The following is a 10,323-nucleotide window of genomic DNA, read 5'->3' on the forward strand; positions in this document are numbered from 1 at the left end:
ACATAACCTTCATTTAGTATATCTTCTATTGTTGCTACCAAGAGCAACTATGATGAGTGTTGTTCAAGGATGAAGTCCTCACTAGGTCATGTTTATCATATTTTTTCCTTTTATATTCAAAAAAAATCCAAATGGATATTATTCTTCCCAAAACTGAGTGAATTAGAAAATGGTAGAAATAGCTAGAAAAGATTTGAAGAAAGATAAAAGAAGTAATAAGAGAGAGGGAGATAAGGATAAAATGGCACTACGCTATTTAGCAATAGGATAATTGTATTTGTAAATTGAATTGATTGAAAAATATCCCCTTTACAAAATAAATTACACATATTTATATCTCTCTAGATAAAACCTACATTAATTCTATGGTTAGCAATCATAAATTCAAGATATTAATTGAAGTCATAAAAAAAAAACATTAATCATAAGTTCAATAAAGGTCCCTTTACAATTGAAATTACATATATTTATACCCTTTCTGGGTCAAACTTGCATTAACTTTACAGTTACAAATCATAAATCTAGGACAATAATCCTAATCATAAAAAACATTAATAATGAGTTCAAAAAGTTTGTAAACACTAAGGAAACTAATTATTATAATTGACTTATCCCATTTGGTCTCGCTTGGCCCCCTTGTAATTCCGCAGACATTTGTGCAATAAGTGGTTCACCTCTTAATTTTCTGTCTACCATGTGGGCGATGGTTGAGCCACTATCACCATATTCCAATTCCATGTAGTCTTGTAGCCTTTCTAGGCTATTCTTCAAAATATATTTTTTCTGCATTCAAATATATTAGAAATAGAATATCTCATTATATTATAATCAAGTTACCTAATATACACTTGTCAATGGCCTTTTTTCTCTAGCTTTGACCATGTTATCATATCCAATTTGTTTGTCATGCTTAAATGTAAAATACTAATTTTATATCTAAAATGCCAGAAAGAAATCATCCAATGTTGATGTCTTTGATTACATAGTCGCCTTGGAGTCGAGATACTCCCGTTTGGGGTTAATAGAGTTGCTTCCCCCCCCCGCCCCCAAAAAAATTTCCACCTAAGATGTTTTTGTCTTATTTAGTTTCTCTTGTATTCTCTGCTCGTCTCCAATTGTCAACATCTCATCCAAGTTTTATTTTTGTGCTTGAGTTATAAATTCACCAATATCTGTTGGAGGTTTCTTGCCTAGTGACACTAAGAACTCCCTATGATGAAGTGTTATTGTGAGGATTGGTGTAATCCCAAGAGGGGACTGAATTGGATTTTTAAAAACTTTAGCAAATAATTTTACCAAATTTGTTGACTTTATAGGTCACGCCCGGTTTTGATAATGACAAATACTCATTATATCTAATGGGTGTTTGAGGTTATGTGCAGGAACTCAATTTGACAGATCATAATGCACATGGAGAGAGTGAAGATTGAAGACCAAAATTCTATTGAAGAATCAATATTTTATACATTGTAATATATTTCATTCATGTAAAGGGTTTGTAATAGTAATTAGGGCTTTTGGTTTGTAATAATATCACACATATCACATGCATGGTCTAATAGGTAAGCTCAAATTGAATCATAAATAAAATTGGACTTAGAAAAGATCTTAGGACACTCACACACTCACTTGTATGTGTTAGACACTTGAATAGGGTGATTGTTGGATGAAACAAAACTGAAATGCACAAAATGTGCACCTTCGGTCAACCGGCACCTCATGTGTATTTTGCCCCCAGTCGATCGAACCTGGTCTGGGTCAACAAGTTGACCACGGCTCGGTCGACCGACCTATGTAGTTCATTCTGGCCCCGGTCGACCGAATCTGGTCTGGGTCAACAAGTTGACCACAACTCGGTCGACCAAACTATGTAGTTCATTTGGCCTCAGTCGACCGAACCTATTAGGAAGTCAACATTTTGACCTCTTGATCAACCGAGTTCCCACGTGTGGGAACCCAACAGTCTGGTCGACCAACCAGTTTAGTTGAAAATGACCCTAGTCGACCAAACCTCTGAAATATTGAAAAATCACCTAGGAAATACATGTCCAGTTGACCGAACAAGCAATTCATTTTTGGCCCGGTCAATCGAACCCCAAGAACTTGGGTCGACCGAACTTATCCTAGTTTACCGGTGTTCTCAGGTTGGACTTATTTTTTTATCATGGTTAACTCGGTAAAATAGGTTTAAAATAATTTAAAATCAATAAATTTTTTCTAATTATTCCAACCATGTCCCTAACGATTATAATTCAAGGGAAGTCTATATATACCCCTTCATTTGGAATAATTAGGAACTGGATCAGCCAACTTGATTAAGAAATTCTCTCTCAAGCTCAAAATTCCTACTACTCATTTTCACACTCCATTCACTCATACTTACCTTCTCCCATTGCCTAAACTCTTCGCAAGTTTAGTTTGAGTGATTATTAGAAAGGTTTGCTCTCCTTGATTTACTCGTGTGATATGATTTTCTTGAGAGCCAAACCTAAGTGTTCTTAGGGGACTTCGTTAATAAGTCTCTCCCAAGAAGACTTGTATTAAACTTCTGAGTATTATATATTTGTTGTAATATCTTGGGAAATTTGTATTTGTTTTTGGATTGCAAAAACTCTCTCAAAACATTATCAAATATCTTGGGTGATTTATCTTGACACACTTTTGAAAGGATATTTGTTTATATGATATTAATCTTTGTTGCAATATTCATTGACTTACATATCATTTGCTGAATACAAAGATTAAATATCTTTTGCAAACCAAGCATATACATTGTCTGATATTTACATGATTGAGACATTCTGCTGATTGGAATATTTAAGTCTTGATTGACATCTTTGTTTGAGCACGCTGATTGAATATCTTGTGATATAAAGATTATACGGGTTCCCACTTTCACGCACTAATTACATTGATAACAAATATATTTGAGAGTTGATATATTAAACCACACTGAGTTTAAATATTAAATTATTTTGTGGTGTATGTGATTGAGTGTATCTGGGTACATATCTGCTTTACACGAAAGCACAATCACTGTACCAATATTCTTTAATTGTAAAATCTGAATGTTTCCAGGCGTGGCCTGAGGGGGCGGTAATCCAACCCGGTAAGGATTGGTTGTAAAGGTTGAGGTTAACCTTGTGCTAATTGACTTGGTATGTTAGGTGCCGCTCCACCCGCTTAAGTGAGCAAATCATAGTGGTAATCCTTGTGTTTGTTAGCCGAGGCGGGGACGTAGGCAATTGGTCAAACCTCGATAACATTTCTGCGTGTCACCTTTACTTTATAGCTTTCTGGTGCATGTGTTCTTAATTAAACCGCTTTATTTAATTTATGGTATATATTTGTATTACTTGCACTATATTGACCATAGGGTTGTGAATATACCATTGTCAGGATACTTACCTAGGGATTAAATTTTAAAAGTACCAATTCACCCCCCCTCTTAGGATCACAGTAAAGCTAACACGATTCACAAACAATATCTCAATCAAAATAAAAGTGTGTATGTAAAACAATTACAACAATAAATATACAACCATAGACATGCAGAAATATAAAGAGTATAGGGAAAGAGAGAATGACACCGAGAATTTTACGAGGTTCAGCTATCCCCACCCACATCCTCGCCTCGAGCAAACCACCCGAGGATTTCCACTATAACACTCCTTTAAACCGGGTAGAGCCACCACTTACACACTCCTTATACGTGGAGCCACCTCTTCGAGCAATATCCCCTCACTTGGTCCACTCTTTAGAGGTGGAGCCACCTCTCCAAATGATATCCTCTCTCTTGGCTCACTCCTTATAGACGGAGCCACTTCTCCAAATGATATGCTCTCGTTTGGCACCGCTCACAACCCGAACCACAAATGCAAATTATTTGAAAAATAATTTTGTGTACAAAGAATGCTTCTTCAAGAGTTGATTAGTAAAATTAAAAACTTTCTATATGCACTCTTCAAATGATTATAAATATGGCGCGGTAGAGTTTTGGTATTCCTCTCAAAAAAATATTTTTCAAGCAAATGAGAGTAAGGAAAATGATTTTCTTAAGATTGACCTTTGAAATATCAAATGCAAGAAGGCTTTCAAGCAATATATATGAGTGTGAATATACGCTCAAACCTTTTCTAGAATAACCCAAAATATTTTCTTTAAAAGAGTTTTCAAAAAGAAAGTAGGAGAAATATGAATTTGATCTTCAAAATGGGTTTGAAATATGAGTAAGAATCAAAGAATATGTAGATAAGCTTTCAAAATAATTCTCTAGCCTTCTCCAAGTGAAATAGCTTGGTATTTATTGGCAAATTTAGAATATAGCCGTTTTATGGCTGTTGGGAAAGAAAATAATAGTTTATTTTGAAACTAGTCGTTTTTTGACCGTTGGCGTTCAGTTCTTGACGCAAATTGTTGACGAGTCATACCCATTCGTTGATGAGTCACCCTGAGTCGTCGACGAATCACCCTTATTCATCAATGAGTCACCTGGGCTAAGAACTCGTTATGGCTATTAGTCAACGATTCAATGCCATTCGTCAACGATTGGCCTGGGCAGAAACTCGATTAGGCTACTGGTTTACATTAGTCGACGATTCCCCTATTTTTTTTTTTTATACCAATGAGCCTTCTTTTAATTCAATAAACATTTCAAACCTTTTGTATAAGCTTAACTTTTCAAGTAAAAGATTTTCCATGAAAAAATTGAGTTCCTAGGGTCAATCTGAGGTTATATAAGAGTTTCAATTCAAATCAAATGATATGCATGCACAATTCAAACCTAATAACATTACAACTGAAAAACATAAGGTCTTCATGCTTTGCTCTTCGGTTTCCATGGAATGCACCAAGATATATGAGTGTGTAAGTGTTTTATGGCATCCATTTGCATCGGTCATTTGTGTTCTGAAACTTAAGCATGTTCATTCACTTAATGCATAAATAAGATGCTATGATTTGTCATTATCAAAATGGGATAGGATTAAAAAAGTCAACAGTTATTATTGAAGTTGCAACAACCACATGCATGGTCCAAATTTTTTACTTCTATAGTAGCATGAATAAACCAATGCATAAACTCCTTCAATGACTATTTCTCACCTTGGACCATAGATATGAAGTGGGCTAAGGTTTTGACTATCTTTTAGATTATAATGAAGTGACCCAAAAATCGTTGTTGCAAGTATGCAAAAGTTTCAATTTTGACCTTGGTTTTAATATTCGATACCAAAATCAAACATGCCCTTTCAATGTTACCGCAAAGGCTCTACACATAATAGCATTTCACGCACCCTGCAATTGGACTCACTTCTTGAGCATATCCAAATATCTACTAGATCTAAGGTACCATAATGCTTTTCTAAACTTGACATCTTTAATTTTGAAGGCAAAGGAATCTCCATCACCTCCTTAATGAAGGGAGGGTTTAAAACCCTCAAAGATTGCTTTTCTGTTGATGATTGATCTTGGACTTCTTTCATCATTTGCTCGAGTTGATCATCAATCTTCTTGAAATTTTCTTCAAACACCAAAGAACGATATTCATTGATATCAACCTAGTCAACCATCCTTTTTTGCATGTCTTGATTTTTGGGCTATATTTTTGCTCTGCATGGATTTCTTTTCCTTCCAGTGATATAACCAAAGGGGGTGATTTTCGATTCAGTGCTACTGAGAAACCTTTCTTTTGCTGCAAAATTTCCTCCAAGCATTTCCTTCATCTTCCTTTGAAAAGCTAAAAATTGTTCCATCAAAACTATTTTCTTTTGTGGTGAAATGCTAGGCTATGACAATTTGATTGATACAAAATTTAGAATAACTAGAATAGGAATTATGAGAGACCACCAAGATATTGTGTTGGGGCTATAGTTCTTCTAGCCCCACGGTAGACTCCCAACTATTGCTACTACAATTTGTTGTATGGATCTGCAACCTCGATTCCCTGGAAAGAGAGTACGAAGAGTTTGGAGGACCTAAGATACTCTGGGGGATCTCTATGATGGTTGACATAGGATTAAAGAAGTATGAAGAAGTAAACAACAATTGAGAATGTGTGTTATTATAGAACACTTTTGGTATTTAATACCAAGCACCCTTAATTCAAAGAGTATTACAAGGGTTACACTCTTTTATTTTCATACTTTACTAGGTTACGAGCCTTTTATTGTCCCCTCTTTATTTCAAGAGTTAACACATTTTAGGTTACATCCTTAATTTTAAGATGACTTTTAAATTTCCTTATTTTGAATATTATTTTATTCTTCATCACGGTATGACTAGATATTACTAATCACCTAACAAAGCAAGTTAAGCAAGAAGAGAGTGAAGTGCTCAAGGAGTTATAACATGTCTTGCTATCTTGCTAAATTGAGTTAGCGCAACAAAAGAGATTTTTAGTCTTTCCCAATATAGCATTAATATTAAAGCAAAAAAATGCTCCGATTTTGTCTAATAGCTATGCCATTTCATATTTCTAACCAAAGATATTTAGCTTGGAGTCTTCAAAGTCATAAGGTAAATAGCACAATAAAGTATTTTACTTAGCAATTTTGCTATAAATATTTTTAATTTATTAATAATTTATTATTTTAAATATAATAATAACGTGTAATAATACTATTTTATAGTGGTATATGTGTATCCAATTAGCTAAAATAGTGAGTGCAATTTGATTGTAAAAATAAGATTTTTGTGACATAAATATTTAAATAATAAGACATAAATATTTTTTTATATTTTTCAAACCAAGTAATATGCATGTAAATTCACATTAATGCTAATAATAATTATTTTAAATAACATTAATTTACCAAAAATAAGCCAAAAAAAAAAAACACTTCTTAACATGTTTTATAATTATTTTGTCCTATTTTTTTTACTAATAATTTTGGGTCTTTTCAATTTTTTATCTTCGAGGTGGAGGCAAACTAATATTTTTAGTAGGGATGGTGTAACAACCCAAAGAATAATGATAATTAAATAATGAAAAGGGAGAGAAATGGAAACAGAAACAAAAGGAGGCAGTAGCATTCATCGACAACATTGTATTTTGGATATAATAACCCAAGAAAATTTCCAAGCACTTGTCGACGAATACAGGGGTTTCGTTGACGAGAGTTTTTTAGGATATCGTTGACGAGAAGATAGCGAGAGAGGATTTTTGGGAAGTTTGAAATTCATCGACGAGGGTGCAGATTCATCGACGAACTTTCTATAGGACTCGACGACGAACTTTCTATAGGACTTGACGACGAACTTTCTATAGGACTCGTCGACGAGGTGACGTGGCTTGTCGACAAATCCCACAATATAAATAGCCCTAAACTCAATTTAATCACAAAAAAAATCAATGCAACTTTCCTCTCTCTCCTACGACCTCTCCTCCATCTCTCTTCGATTTCGGCCTTGTCAATCGCTAGATTGATGATCTGAGGCCACCACGACACTCTTGGAAAAGTTCTCTCCAAGTTTACCAGGGCAGATCGTCTGTAGGATCGAGTTGAATTTCTTCCCAAAATTAGGGTAAGACCTTTTATTTAGTTTTTGGCCTTCTAACAGTTGTAAGAAATGATGGAGGCAAAGAAATAATGATATTCTGTTCTGACGAATGTTGTTTTTAGGGTGTTGAATAGGAAGCCCTGTGGGTGTTATATCAGTATACCATAGGGGCTTTCAAGTAGTAAGGTAAGGAAAGTATGCTATGTTAAGAAACTCTTTTACGGTTTTAACATTAATTATATATTTTTATCAAATTATTATTCAGATTAAATATATATATACTGTTTCCAGAACTTGATAATATTAATATGTATTTGTGTGGCTTGAGTGGATAACCGAACAGTGCTATATTTATAGAATTTGTGAATACCATGTTTATAGTTATTAATAGAAATACCTGGATATTTGCATGTTATAGAATGACGAATCTTTCAGTGTACAATATACTTAGAAATATGCATTTTCAGTAATTTCTGAATAACATGTCTATTAGTTCCATAACGCCCCAATAAATAGATATTCAGACAGCAGTTCAGTTATACTGAAATCAGATTTTCAATCAGTTTATTTAGAATTTCAGATAAATTTTATGGGGTTATGGTTAATTTTAGAAACCACAGTAAAAATAGTATATTACAGATATCAGTTACCTATATAGTATCAGACCCTGATGGATCAGATAGCAGAGCACGGTACCGTAGCTACAGATATTCAGTTTAGAGTGCAACCACTTTACTCAGACAGTAAGTGGTATGAGGTCGATCGTGCTCACGTCGAGACAGGCTCTCCATCAGATATGGATTGAGGGGGTTGATCAGACTGTCGGAGTTCAGTTGACTTACCCTGGTCGGCTAGCCAGGATAGGTCTCGCCTTTAGGCCGCACAACCCTGTCATGAGAGTTTAAATCATGACATACAGCCATCCAGGGAAATTTCTCAGATATTATGAGTACTATTAGACTTTCAGAAATAGTAGTATTAATATGAAAAGTACTTTTATATAGATTGACATGTTCAGTTATGTAGTTAATGGTTTTATTATACGTTATCTAATATCAGCATTTTTAGATTCAATTATTCATATTATTCTTAAATCAGATTTTTTTTTACCAAACTATAGCTCAATAGCCACACCTTAGTAATAACATGTTTCGTTTTACCGAGCGTTGACTCATCCCAGTGTTGAATTGTTTTTCAGGTGAACCAGCTAGGCGAGCGGAGCAGGCTCGTAGGTAGAGGGGCTTGTACTGCCCTTTTTGAGAGTGAGTATTTTTGGGTAGCATGTTTTTGTAAACCCTTGGTATCAGTAAGGGTAGTTTTGGGAAAACAGTGGTAATTGTATATTGTGGGTTGGTTTGACACTTTGGTATTATATTATATGTGGATTTATTTTATACGATTGACTTTCTGCTATTTAGGTTATTGATTGAATTTAAAATTACGCAAAACTATTTTATTTTATTAGCAGGTCGTTTCAGATGGTCCTTTAATTTATTACCTTTTTATTTTTTAAATTTAGCACATTATAATATTTTATTACAGGTGCAATATTGTTCAATCATTCAAAATTGTAAGAACAACTTGATTCTAAAAATAAGATTTCCATAAGAATAACATTCTTATAAAACTTATCATGAGGGAAGCGTGGGAATGAGATGTCCACATTTTGTAAAAATCTTATTTTCCATAAATGTTAAAATATCTAAGATTACAATACTTAAATAAACATGAAAATGAAATATTATGAGCATTATATTTTGAAAATATTAAAAAAATTTAGTGAGATAAAATAAATATATGAATAATCAAATATAAATAATTTTCTAATGTTTTTCGAAACAAATAATATGCATATAATTTACACTTACGTTATAGTAGTATTTGAAAATATGATTTTGAATTTGTCCAAATTTGAAAGAAACTTAATATGACTTTATACATACCTTGCATTTGGAAACATATAATTTAAACTTTAAATTTAGATTCCAATAAATTTGCATAAAATGTAATATAAAATTTTATTGAATTTATTCTCAATCCACACAAATTCAAATTACATCTATGCTCCCAAGCCCTATCTCCTTACATTTGAGAACATATAATTGGGCTTAGATTTAAATTTATGAAAATTTGGACAAAATATTATTAGGGCAAAAGATACTTATATTTCTTGAAATTTGAAAAAAAACAAAGAACTCTTCTGAAAATTCAAAAATGCCAGAAACCTCCTCTGAAGATTAAAAAATGCCACGGATTCTCTTAACGTTTACAAAAAATACACAAACTTCCCTTTAAATTTTTTTTTTTCGCAAAAATATAAGAAAATATTTCTTTTTAACAAATCTTAGAGGGGGTCCTTGGTTTTTTTAAAACGAAAATTTGAAACGATAAGGGAAATTATTATTATTATTATTATTATTATTATTATTATTGTCAAATTTCAAGGGAGGCTAGTATCTTTTACCCTATAATATATACAAAATGTTTTGCAAATCTACATAAATCTAAATTTAAGGTTTAAAATCACACTTTTAAATTCTACTTATGTTTTGTTTAAGTAAAAATTACAATACAAAAACTATGCCCCAAACATTAATAATAAGTATTTTAAAAAACATTAATTTACCAAAAATAAGCTAAGAAAAAACACTTCCTAACATGTTAATTTGTCTTACTCTTTATTTACAAAAACATTCTGAGTGGAGTGAAAATAATATTTTTACTAGGGACAACTCTCAATTTATTTAAAACTTTTTTATTTTTAAATTTTCAAAATTTCAACCTATTAATTATATTTGAAATAACCAAAGGTGGGGATTTCCT

Source organism: Malania oleifera, chromosome 8, assembly GCF_029873635.1.
Source record: "Malania oleifera isolate guangnan ecotype guangnan chromosome 8, ASM2987363v1, whole genome shotgun sequence".
NCBI classification, from domain to species: Eukaryota; Viridiplantae; Streptophyta; class Magnoliopsida; order Santalales; family Ximeniaceae; genus Malania; species Malania oleifera.